The sequence below is a fragment of the Osmia lignaria genome, unplaced genomic scaffold, assembly GCF_051020975.1.
Source record: "Osmia lignaria lignaria isolate PbOS001 unplaced genomic scaffold, iyOsmLign1 scaffold0047, whole genome shotgun sequence".
Classification (NCBI taxonomy): Eukaryota; Metazoa; Arthropoda; class Insecta; order Hymenoptera; family Megachilidae; genus Osmia; species Osmia lignaria.
The window spans coordinates 137,501-150,000 of record NW_027478188.1 but is presented as its reverse complement, the minus strand read 5'-3'; the positions used below and the strand labels follow the sequence as shown (position 1 = coordinate 150,000).

The window sequence follows — 12,500 nt, the reverse complement described above, 5'->3', positions numbered from 1 at the left end:
AAGTTCGTACTTTTCGATAAAATCTTCGTCCTATGATACATTTCGATCAAGAACTACATTGATCGTCATGAAACTGTTTTTTTTTTTGGGAGACGTGTACGCTCCTTTTCATAAAGGAGACTATCTTATTGCGAAAGTCAAAATCGCACGCTCTCACGGCGATTTGCCCCCGTATACGCCTGGGCGTAAGCCCGTGCGTCGCCGACCTAGCGGCCTGCCGATCGGTATTTAGAGGGAGGCACTTTGAAAGCAACACGCCGTTGGAACTTTGAAAAATTTCGATGCGTCGCCAAAGTTCGTACTTTTCGATAAAATCTTCGTCCTATGATACATTTCGATCAAGAACTACATTGATCGTCATGAAACTGTTTTTTTTTTTGGGAGACGTGTACGCTCCTTTTCATAAAGGAGACTATCTTATTGCGAAAGTCAAAATCGCACGCTCTCACGGCGATTTGCCCCCGTATACGCCTGGGCGTAAGCCCGTGCGTCGCCGACCTAGCGGCCTGCCGATCGGTATTTAGAGGGAGGCACTTTGAAAGCAACACGCCGTTGGAACTTTGAAAAATTTCGATGCGTCGCCAAAGTTCGTACTTTTCGATAAAATCTTCGTCCTATGATACATTTCGATCAAGAACTACATTGATCGTCATGAAACTGTTTTTTTTTTTGGGAGACGTGTACGCTCCTTTTCATAAAGGAGACTATCTTATTGCGAAAGTCAAAATCGCACGCTCTCACGGCGATTTGCCCCCGTATACGCCTGGGCGTAAGCCCGTGCGTCGCCGACCTAGCGGCCTGCCGATCGGTATTTAGAGGGAGGCACTTTGAAAGCAACACGCCGTTGGAACTTTGAAAAATTTCGATGCGTCGCCAAAGTTCGTACTTTTCGATAAAATCTTCGTCCTATGATACATTTCGATCAAGAACTACATTGATCGTCATGAAACTGTTTTTTTTTTTGGGAGACGTGTACGCTCCTTTTCATAAAGGAGACTATCTTATTGCGAAAGTCAAAATCGCACGCTCTCACGGCGATTTGCCCCCGTATACGCCTGGGCGTAAGCCCGTGCGTCGCCGACCTAGCGGCCTGCCGATCGGTATTTAGAGGGAGGCACTTTGAAAGCAACACGCCGCTGGAACTTTGAAAAATTTCGGGGCAAAGCAATACGCGGCTGGGACTTTGAAATATTTCGGAGCGCACCTAAAGTTCGTTATTTTGGCTAAACGGAGCGAAAATCTGCATTTATACCATCACGGACGTTAGTTTAATAGCGTTTAACGATCGATCCACGGTACAGAATGCAAAAATATGATTGTTAAAATTTTCGACTAATCGGTTCTAAGAGGCGAAGCAATACGCCGCTGGGACTTTGAAATATTTCGGAGCGCACCTAAAGTTCGTTATTTTGGCTAAACGGAGCGAAAATCTGCATTTATACCATCACGGACGTTAGTTTAATAGCGTTTAACGATGGATCCACGGTACAGAATGCAAAAATATGATTGTTAAAATTTTCGACTAATCGGTTCTAAGAGGCGAAGCAATACGCCGCTGGGACTTTGAAATATTTCGGAGCGCACCTAAAGTTCGTTATTTTGGCTAAACGGAGCGAAAATCTGCATTTATACCATCACGGACGTTAGTTCAATAGCGTTTAACGATCGATCCACGGTACAGAATGCAAAAATATGATTGTTAAAATTTTCGACTAATCGGTTCTAAGAGGCGAAGCAATACGCCGCTGGGACTTTGAAATATTTCGGAGCGCACCTAAAGTTCGTTATTTTGGCTAAACGGAGCGAAAATCTGCATTTATACCATCACGGACGTTAGTTTAATAGCGTTTAACGATCGATCCACGGTACAGAATGCAAAAATATGATTGTTAAAATTTTCGACTAATCGGTTCTAAGAGGCGAAGCAATACGCCGCTGGGACTTTGAAATATTTCGGAGCGCACCTAAAGTTCGTTATTTTGGCTACACGGAGCGAAAATCTGCATTTATACCATCACGGACGTTAGTTTAATAGCGTTTAACGATGGATCCACGGTACAGAATGCAAAAATATGATTGTTAAAATTTTCGACTAATCGGTTCTAAGAGGCGAAGCAATACGCCGCTGGGACTTTGAAATATTTCGGAGCGCACCTAAAGTTCGTTATTTTGGCTAAACGGAGCGAAAATCTGCATTTATACCATCACGGACGTTAGTTCAATAGCGTTTAACGATCGATCCACGGTACAGAATGCAAAAATATGATTGTTAAAATTTTCGACTAATCGGTTCTAAGAGGCGAAGCAATACGCCGCTGGGACTTTGAAATATTTCGGAGCGCACCTAAAGTTCGTTATTTTGGCTAAACGGAGCGAAAATCTGCATTTATACCATCACGGACGTTAGTTCAATAGCGTTTAACGATCGATCCACGGTACAGAATGCAAAAATATGATTGTTAAAATTTTCGACTAATCGGTTCTAAGAGGCGAAGCAATACGCCGCTGGGACTTTGAAATATTTCGGAGCGCACCTAAAGTTCGTTATTTTGGCTAAACGGAGCGAAAATCTGCATTTATACCATCACGGACGTTAGTTTAATAGCGTTTAACGATCGATCCACGGTACAGAATGCAAAAATATGATTGTTAAAATTTTCGACTAATCGGTTCTAAGAGGCGAAGCAATACGCCGCTGGGACTTTGAAATATTTCGGAGCGCACCTAAAGTTCGTTATTTTGGCTAAACGGAGCGAAAATCTGCATTTATACCATCACGGACGTTAGTTTAATAGCGTTTAACGATCGATCCACGGTACAGAATGCAAAAATATGATTGTTAAAATTTTCGACTAATCGGTTCTAAGAGGCGAAGCAATACGCCGCTGGGACTTTGAAATATTTCGGAGCGCACCTAAAGTTCGTTATTTTGGCTAAACGGAGCGAAAATCTGCATTTATACCATCACGGACGTTAGTTCAATAGCGTTTAACGATCGATCCACGGTACAGAATGCAAAAATATGATTGTTAAAATTTTCGACTAATCGGTTCTAAGAGGCGAAGCAATACGCCGCTGGGACTTTGAAATATTTCGGAGCGCACCTAAAGTTCGTTATTTTGGCTAAACGGAGCGAAAATCTGCATTTATACCATCACGGACGTTAGTTCAATAGCGTTTAACGATCGATCCACGGTACAGAATGCAAAAATATGATTGTTAAAATTTTCGACTAATCGGTTCTAAGAGGCGAAGCAATACGCCGCTGGGACTTTGAAATATTTCGGAGCGCACCTAAAGTTCGTTATTTTGGCTAAACGGAGCGAAAATCTGCATTTATACCATCACGGACGTTAGTTCAATAGCGTTTAACGATCGATCCACGGTACAGAATGCAAAAATATGATTGTTAAAATTTTCGACTAATCGGTTCTAAGAGGCGAAGCAATACGCCGCTGGGACTTTGAAATATTTCGGAGCGCACCTAAAGTTCGTTATTTTGGCTAAACGGAGCGAAAATCTGCATTTATACCATCACGGACGTTAGTTTAATAGCGTTTAACGATCGATCCACGGTACAGAATGCAAAAATATGATTGTTAAAATTTTCGACTAATCGGTTCTAAGAGGCGAAGCAATACGCCGCTGGGACTTTGAAATATTTCGGAGCGCACCTAAAGTTCGTTATTTTGGCTAAACGGAGCGAAAATCTGCATTTATACCATCACGGACGTTAGTTTAATAGCGTTTAACGATCGATCCACGGTACAGAATGCAAAAATATGATTGTTAAAATTTTCGACTAATCGGTTCTAAGAGGCGAAGCAATACGCCGCTGGGACTTTGAAATATTTCGGAGCGCACCTAAAGTTCGTTATTTTGGCTAAACGGAGCGAAAATCTGCATTTATACCATCACGGACGTTAGTTCAATAGCGTTTAACGATCGATCCACGGTACAGAATGCAAAAATATGATTGTTAAAATTTTCGACTAATCGGTTCTAAGAGGCGAAGCAATACGCCGCTGGGACTTTGAAATATTTCGGAGCGCACCTAAAGTTCGTTATTTTGGCTAAACGGAGCGAAAATCTGCATTTATACCATCACGGACGTTAGTTCAATAGCGTTTAACGATCGATCCACGGTACAGAATGCAAAAATATGATTGTTAAAATTTTCGACTAATCGGTTCTAAGAGGCGAAGCAATACGCCGCTGGGACTTTGAAATATTTCGGAGCGCACCTAAAGTTCGTTATTTTGGCTAAACGGAGCGAAAATCTGCATTTATACCATCACGGACGTTAGTTTAATAGCGTTTAACGATCGATCCACGGTACAGAATGCAAAAATATGATTGTTAAAATTTTCGACTAATCGGTTCTAAGAGGCGAAGCAATACGCCGCTGGGACTTTGAAATATTTCGGAGCGCACCTAAAGTTCGTTATTTTGGCTAAACGGAGCGAAAATCTGCATTTATACCATCACGGACGTTAGTTTAATAGCGTTTAACGATCGATCCACGGTACAGAATGCAAAAATATGATTGTTAAAATTTTCGACTAATCGGTTCTAAGAGGCGAAGCAATACGCCGCTGGGACTTTGAAATATTTCGGAGCGCACCTAAAGTTCGTTATTTTGGCTAAACGGAGCGAAAATCTGCATTTATACCATCACGGACGTTAGTTCAATAGCGTTTAACGATCGATCCACGGTACAGAATGCAAAAATATGATTGTTAAAATTTTCGACTAATCGGTTCTAAGAGGCGAAGCAATACGCCGCTGGGACTTTGAAATATTTCGGAGCGCACCTAAAGTTCGTTATTTTGGCTAAACGGAGCGAAAATCTGCATTTATACCATCACGGACGTTAGTTCAATAGCGTTTAACGATCGATCCACGGTACAGAATGCAAAAATATGATTGTTAAAATTTTCGACTAATCGGTTCTAAGAGGCGAAGCAATACGCCGCTGGGACTTTGAAATATTTCGGAGCGCACCTAAAGTTCGTTATTTTGGCTAAACGGAGCGAAAATCTGCATTTATACCATCACGGACGTTAGTTTAATAGCGTTTAACGATCGATCCACGGTACAGAATGCAAAAATATGATTGTTAAAATTTTCGACTAATCGGTTCTAAGAGGCGAAGCAATACGCCGCTGGGACTTTGAAATATTTCGGAGCGCACCTAAAGTTCGTTATTTTGGCTAAACGGAGCGAAAATCTGCATTTATACCATCACGGACGTTAGTTTAATAGCGTTTAACGATGGATCCACGGTACAGAATGCAAAAATATGATTGTTAAAATTTTCGACTAATCGGTTCTAAGAGGCGAAGCAATACGCCGCTGGGACTTTGAAATATTTCGGAGCGCACCTAAAGTTCGTTATTTTGGCTGAACGGAGCGAAAATCTGCATTTATACCATCACGGACGTTAGTTCAATAGCGTTTAACGATCGATCCACGGTACAGAATGCAAAAATATGATTGTTAAAATTTTCGACTAATCGGTTCTAAGAGGCGAAGCAATACGCCGCTGGGACTTTGAAATATTTCGGAGCGCACCTAAAGTTCGTTATTTTGGCTAAACGGAGCGAAAATCTGCATTTATACCATCACGGACGTTAGTTTAATAGCGTTTAACGATCGATCCACGGTACAGAATGCAAAAATATGATTGTTAAAATTTTCGACTAATCGGTTCTAAGAGGCGAAGCAATACGCCGCTGGGACTTTGAAATATTTCGGAGCGCACCTAAAGTTCGTTATTTTGGCTAAACGGAGCGAAAATCTGCATTTATACCATCACGGACGTTAGTTCAATAGCGTTTAACGATCGATCCACGGTACAGAATGCAAAAATATGATTGTTAAAATTTTCGACTAATCGGTTCTAAGAGGCGAAGCAATACGCCGCTGGGACTTTGAAATATTTCGGAGCGCACCTAAAGTTCGTTATTTTGGCTAAACGGAGCGAAAATCTGCATTTATACCATCACGGACGTTAGTTCAATAGCGTTTAACGATCGATCCACGGTACAGAATGCAAAAATATGATTGTTAAAATTTTCGACTAATCGGTTCTAAGAGGCGAAGCAATACGCCGCTGGGACTTTGAAATATTTCGGAGCGCACCTAAAGTTCGTTATTTTGGCTAAACGGAGCGAAAATCTGCATTTATACCATCACGGACGTTAGTTCAATAGCGTTTAACGATCGATCCACGGTACAGAATGCAAAAATATGATTGTTAAAATTTTCGACTAATCGGTTCTAAGAGGCGAAGCAATACGCCGCTGGGACTTTGAAATATTTCGGAGCGCACCTAAAGTTCGTTATTTTGGCTAAACGGAGCGAAAATCTGCATTTATACCATCACGGACGTTAGTTTAATAGCGTTTAACGATCGATCCACGGTACAGAATGCAAAAATATGATTGTTAAAATTTTCGACTAATCGGTTCTAAGAGGCGAAGCAATACGCCGCTGGGACTTTGAAATATTTCGGAGCGCACCTAAAGTTCGTTATTTTGGCTAAACGGAGCGAAAATCTGCATTTATACCATCACGGACGTTAGTTCAATAGCGTTTAACGATCGATCCACGGTACAGAATGCAAAAATATGATTGTTAAAATTTTCGACTAATCGGTTCTAAGAGGCGAAGCAATACGCCGCTGGGACTTTGAAATATTTCGGAGCGCACCTAAAGTTCGTTATTTTGGCTAAACGGAGCGAAAATCTGCATTTATACCATCACGGACGTTAGTTCAATAGCGTTTAACGATCGATCCACGGTACAGAATGCAAAAATATGATTGTTAAAATTTTCGACTAATCGGTTCTAAGAGGCGAAGCAATACGCCGCTGGGACTTTGAAATATTTCGGAGCGCACCTAAAGTTCGTTATTTTGGCTAAACGGAGCGAAAATCTGCATTTATACCATCACGGACGTTAGTTCAATAGCGTTTAACGATCGATCCACGGTACAGAATGCAAAAATATGATTGTTAAAATTTTCGACTAATCGGTTCTAAGAGGCGAAGCAATACGCCGCTGGGACTTTGAAATATTTCGGAGCGCACCTAAAGTTCGTTATTTTGGCTAAACGGAGCGAAAATCTGCATTTATACCATCACGGACGTTAGTTTAATAGCGTTTAACGATCGATCCACGGTACAGAATGCAAAAATATGATTGTTAAAATTTTCGACTAATCGGTTCTAAGAGGCGAAGCAATACGCCGCTGGGACTTTGAAATATTTCGGAGCGCACCTAAAGTTCGTTATTTTGGCTAAACGGAGCGAAAATCTGCATTTATACCATCACGGACGTTAGTTTAATAGCGTTTAACGATCGATCCACGGTACAGAATGCAAAAATATGATTGTTAAAATTTTCGACTAATCGGTTCTAAGAGGCGAAGCAATACGCCGCTGGGACTTTGAAATATTTCGGAGCGCACCTAAAGTTCGTTATTTTGGCTAAACGGAGCGAAAATCTGCATTTATACCATCACGGACGTTAGTTCAATAGCGTTTAACGATCGATCCACGGTACAGAATGCAAAAATATGATTGTTAAAATTTTCGACTAATCGGTTCTAAGAGGCGAAGCAATACGCCGCTGGGACTTTGAAATATTTCGGAGCGCACCTAAAGTTCGTTATTTTGGCTAAACGGAGCGAAAATCTGCATTTATACCATCACGGACGTTAGTTCAATAGCGTTTAACGATCGATCCACGGTACAGAATGCAAAAATATGATTGTTAAAATTTTCGACTAATCGGTTCTAAGAGGCGAAGCAATACGCCGCTGGGACTTTGAAATATTTCGGAGCGCACCTAAAGTTCGTTATTTTGGCTAAACGGAGCGAAAATCTGCATTTATACCATCACGGACGTTAGTTTAATAGCGTTTAACGATCGATCCACGGTACAGAATGCAAAAATATGATTGTTAAAATTTTCGACTAATCGGTTCTAAGAGGCGAAGCAATACGCCGCTGGGACTTTGAAATATTTCGGAGCGCACCTAAAGTTCGTTATTTTGGCTAAACGGAGCGAAAATCTGCATTTATACCATCACGGACGTTAGTTTAATAGCGTTTAACGATGGATCCACGGTACAGAATGCAAAAATATGATTGTTAAAATTTTCGACTAATCGGTTCTAAGAGGCGAAGCAATACGCCGCTGGGACTTTGAAATATTTCGGAGCGCACCTAAAGTTCGTTATTTTGGCTGAACGGAGCGAAAATCTGCATTTATACCATCACGGACGTTAGTTCAATAGCGTTTAACGATCGATCCACGGTACAGAATGCAAAAATATGATTGTTAAAATTTTCGACTAATCGGTTCTAAGAGGCGAAGCAATACGCCGCTGGGACTTTGAAATATTTCGGAGCGCACCTAAAGTTCGTTATTTTGGCTAAACGGAGCGAAAATCTGCATTTATACCATCACGGACGTTAGTTTAATAGCGTTTAACGATGGATCCACGGTACAGAATGCAAAAATATGATTGTTAAAATTTTCGACTAATCGGTTCTAAGAGGCGAAGCAATACGCCGCTGGGACTTTGAAATATTTCGGAGCGCACCTAAAGTTCGTTATTTTGGCTAAACGGAGCGAAAATCTGCATTTATACCATCACGGACGTTAGTTCAATAGCGTTTAACGATCGATCCACGGTACAGAATGCAAAAATATGATTGTTAAAATTTTCGACTAATCGGTTCTAAGAGGCGAAGCAATACGCCGCTGGGACTTTGAAATATTTCGGAGCGCACCTAAAGTTCGTTATTTTGGCTAAACGGAGCGAAAATCTGCATTTATACCATCACGGACGTTAGTTCAATAGCGTTTAACGATCGATCCACGGTACAGAATGCAAAAATATGATTGTTAAAATTTTCGACTAATCGGTTCTAAGAGGCGAAGCAATACGCCGCTGGGACTTTGAAATATTTCGGAGCGCACCTAAAGTTCGTTATTTTGGCTAAACGGAGCGAAAATCTGCATTTATACCATCACGGACGTTAGTTTAATAGCGTTTAACGATCGATCCACGGTACAGAATGCAAAAATATGATTGTTAAAATTTTCGACTAATCGGTTCTAAGAGGCGAAGCAATACGCCGCTGGGACTTTGAAATATTTCGGAGCGCACCTAAAGTTCGTTATTTTGGCTAAACGGAGCGAAAATCTGCATTTACACCATCACGGACGTTAGTTTAATAGCGTTTAACGATGGATCCACGGTACAGAATGCAAAAATATGATTGTTAAAATTTTCGACTAATCGGTTCTAAGAGGCGAAGCAATACGCCGCTGGGACTTTGAAATATTTCGGAGCGCACCTAAAGTTCGTTATTTTGGCTAAACGGAGCGAAAATCTGCATTTATACCATCACGGACGTTAGTTCAATAGCGTTTAACGATCGATCCACGGTACAGAATGCAAAAATATGATTGTTAAAATTTTCGACTAATCGGTTCTAAGAGGCGAAGCAATACGCCGCTGGGACTTTGAAATATTTCGGAGCGCACCTAAAGTTCGTTATTTTGGCTAAACGGAGCGAAAATCTGCATTTATACCATCACGGACGTTAGTTCAATAGCGTTTAACGATCGATCCACGGTACAGAATGCAAAAATATGATTGTTAAAATTTTCGACTAATCGGTTCTAAGAGGCGAAGCAATACGCCGCTGGGACTTTGAAATATTTCGGAGCGCACCTAAAGTTCGTTATTTTGGCTAAACGGAGCGAAAATCTGCATTTATACCATCACGGACGTTAGTTTAATAGCGTTTAACGATCGATCCACGGTACAGAATGCAAAAATATGATTGTTAAAATTTTCGACTAATCGGTTCTAAGAGGCGAAGCAATACGCCGCTGGGACTTTGAAATATTTCGGAGCGCACCTAAAGTTCGTTATTTTGGCTAAACGGAGCGAAAATCTGCATTTATACCATCACGGACGTTAGTTTAATAGCGTTTAACGATGGATCCACGGTACAGAATGCAAAAATATGATTGTTAAAATTTTCGACTAATCGGTTCTAAGAGGCGAAGCAATACGCCGCTGGGACTTTGAAATATTTCGGAGCGCACCTAAAGTTCGTTATTTTGGCTAAACGGAGCGAAAATCTGCATTTATACCATCACGGACGTTAGTTCAATAGCGTTTAACGATCGATCCACGGTACAGAATGCAAAAATATGATTGTTAAAATTTTCGACTAATCGGTTCTAAGAGGCGAAGCAATACGCCGCTGGGACTTTGAAATATTTCGGAGCGCACCTAAAGTTCGTTATTTTGGCTAAACGGAGCGAAAATCTGCATTTATACCATCACGGACGTTAGTTTAATAGCGTTTAACGATCGATCCACGGTACAGAATGCAAAAATATGATTGTTAAAATTTTCGACTAATCGGTTCTAAGAGGCGAAGCAATACGCCGCTGGGACTTTGAAATATTTCGGAGCGCACCTAAAGTTCGTTATTTTGGCTAAACGGAGCGAAAATCTGCATTTATACCATCACGGACGTTAGTTTAATAGCGTTTAACGATGGATCCACGGTACAGAATGCAAAAATATGATTGTTAAAATTTTCGACTTATCGGTTCTGGATCACTGAAAAATCAAAAAAAATTATTAATTTTGATTAATTAAATTACATATGTAGTTTTATATTGTTATAGTCTCGTATTTGTTAATGTTTTGTCGTAAGAAAATGCAAAAATATCGTTTTAATGTTTTCGTCTCATCGGTTCTGGATCGCTGAAAAATCAAAAAAAAATATTAATTTTGATTAATTAAATTACAAATGGAGTTTTATATTGCTATAGTCGCTTATTTGTTAATGTTTTACCGTAAGAAAATGCAAAAATATCGTTTTAATATTTTCATCTCATCGGTTCTGGGCGGTTTTAAAATTTTTTAAAATATTAATTAAACCCATGATTCACATGAGAATGTGAATTTATTATGTCCTGCATGTTAATTTATTAATTTTCATGTATAGAACGTTATAAAATGAAAGGATATGTTCGACGATATTTTCAGTCTAAGTTTTACCGTGCCGGCGGGATGGTACGCTCTCACGGCGGTTTGCACAGGCATACGCCTGGGCGTAAGCCCATGCGTCGCCGACCTAGCGGCCGGCCGTTCGGTATTTATAGGAAGGCACTTTCGGTTCGCTCGGACCGGTCGGGAGTAGCGTCGAGCGTGTGGCTCTTTTATGACTTCGGTTGAAAAGCAGTCTACCGCTCCTCGAGAATATACTTTCTCGACTATTCTCGTTCCGGTTTTCCGTTGCGGATTATTATTAATCTCCACACAGCATTACCACGGGTCGGTGTCTAAGACCGAATGGCCCATATGTGGTGAGCCTTGTAATATAAGGCTGGTGACCTGTATGCACTTATAAATGTTGCATACTTGTACAAACTGAGCATCAACTGTCTGTAACCAAAATTTGTTAAAACTGAAAAAGTTATAAGATTGTATAAAATTTTTGAACCAAGAAAGTAGTGTTAGACGAAAATTCGTTCTATCACTTTTAGAAGGGAGACTGTTTGGAAATATTTAAAGTATAAAATACACAAAAGTCCACTGAATTATGAACAAAATTACGTCCCTGAATTTAAGAAAAGTCAAGAGGTGTCAGAAATAAAATCCTCTCTGATACGTTCAGAGAGGAAAATAAGTATGGAGAGAGGAGTAAAAATGAAAGAAGTTTTAAGGCTGGGGAAACTTCTAAAGGAGAGAGATTCCAACATATCTAATATGTACATTTAAAGCAAGTCCAAGGAACTCTCTCCGTTAATGTTTGAAAAGGTGTGTGCAGATGGAGGAGAAATGTATAAAGTACAGAGACGAGGTTGGTGGGCCCGCTCTAATGATAAAGATTATAAAATTTGGTGGCAAAATGACCAGCATGATCACTGTACGCGCTTTCTCGATTTGTATAGCATGCCACTGTCCGCGCTATCTTTTATTATATTGTCCAGCGTGTGTGGTCTACGTGCTTGCACGATGGATGCACGGCGTGAAAGTGATTTTCGTGCTTTATGAGAGGAGGAGGAGAATATTTGGCCTCTATAAGAGGTACAAAATTTATGAAATGTGTGTTACATACAAAAGAGAAATGGCTTAACGTCGATCGGTCTTACAGGGAGGGCCGACGACGAAAATTTAAATTTACAATAATAACTAAGCTCCCTGGTTGATCCTGCCAGTAGTCATATGCTTGTCTCAAAGATTAAGCCATGCATGTCTAAGTACATACCGAATTAAGGTGAAACCGCGAATGGCTCATTAAATCAGTTTTGGTTTCTTAGATCGTACAAAACATTACTTGGATAACTGTGGTAATTCTAGAGCTAATACATGCAAACCAGAATTCCACCCAGAGATGGGAGGAATGCTTTTATTAGATCAAAACCAATCGGTGGCGGACGGCTTGTCCGTT

At 40.5% G+C, this 12,500-nt stretch overlaps 1 non-coding gene across 1 annotated transcript in view; it reads left to right on the top strand.

Annotated features, from left to right (window-relative positions):
• Positions 1 to 12,247: 12,247 nt before the first annotated feature.
• Positions 12,248 to 12,500, top strand: part of LOC143307197 (small subunit ribosomal RNA) — a 1,923-nt gene continuing 1,670 nt past the window's right edge. The window contains exon 1 of the ribosomal RNA XR_013064402.1: positions 12,248 to 12,500. This exon is cut by the window's right edge and continues 1,670 nt beyond it. This is a non-coding gene — a ribosomal RNA (small subunit ribosomal RNA).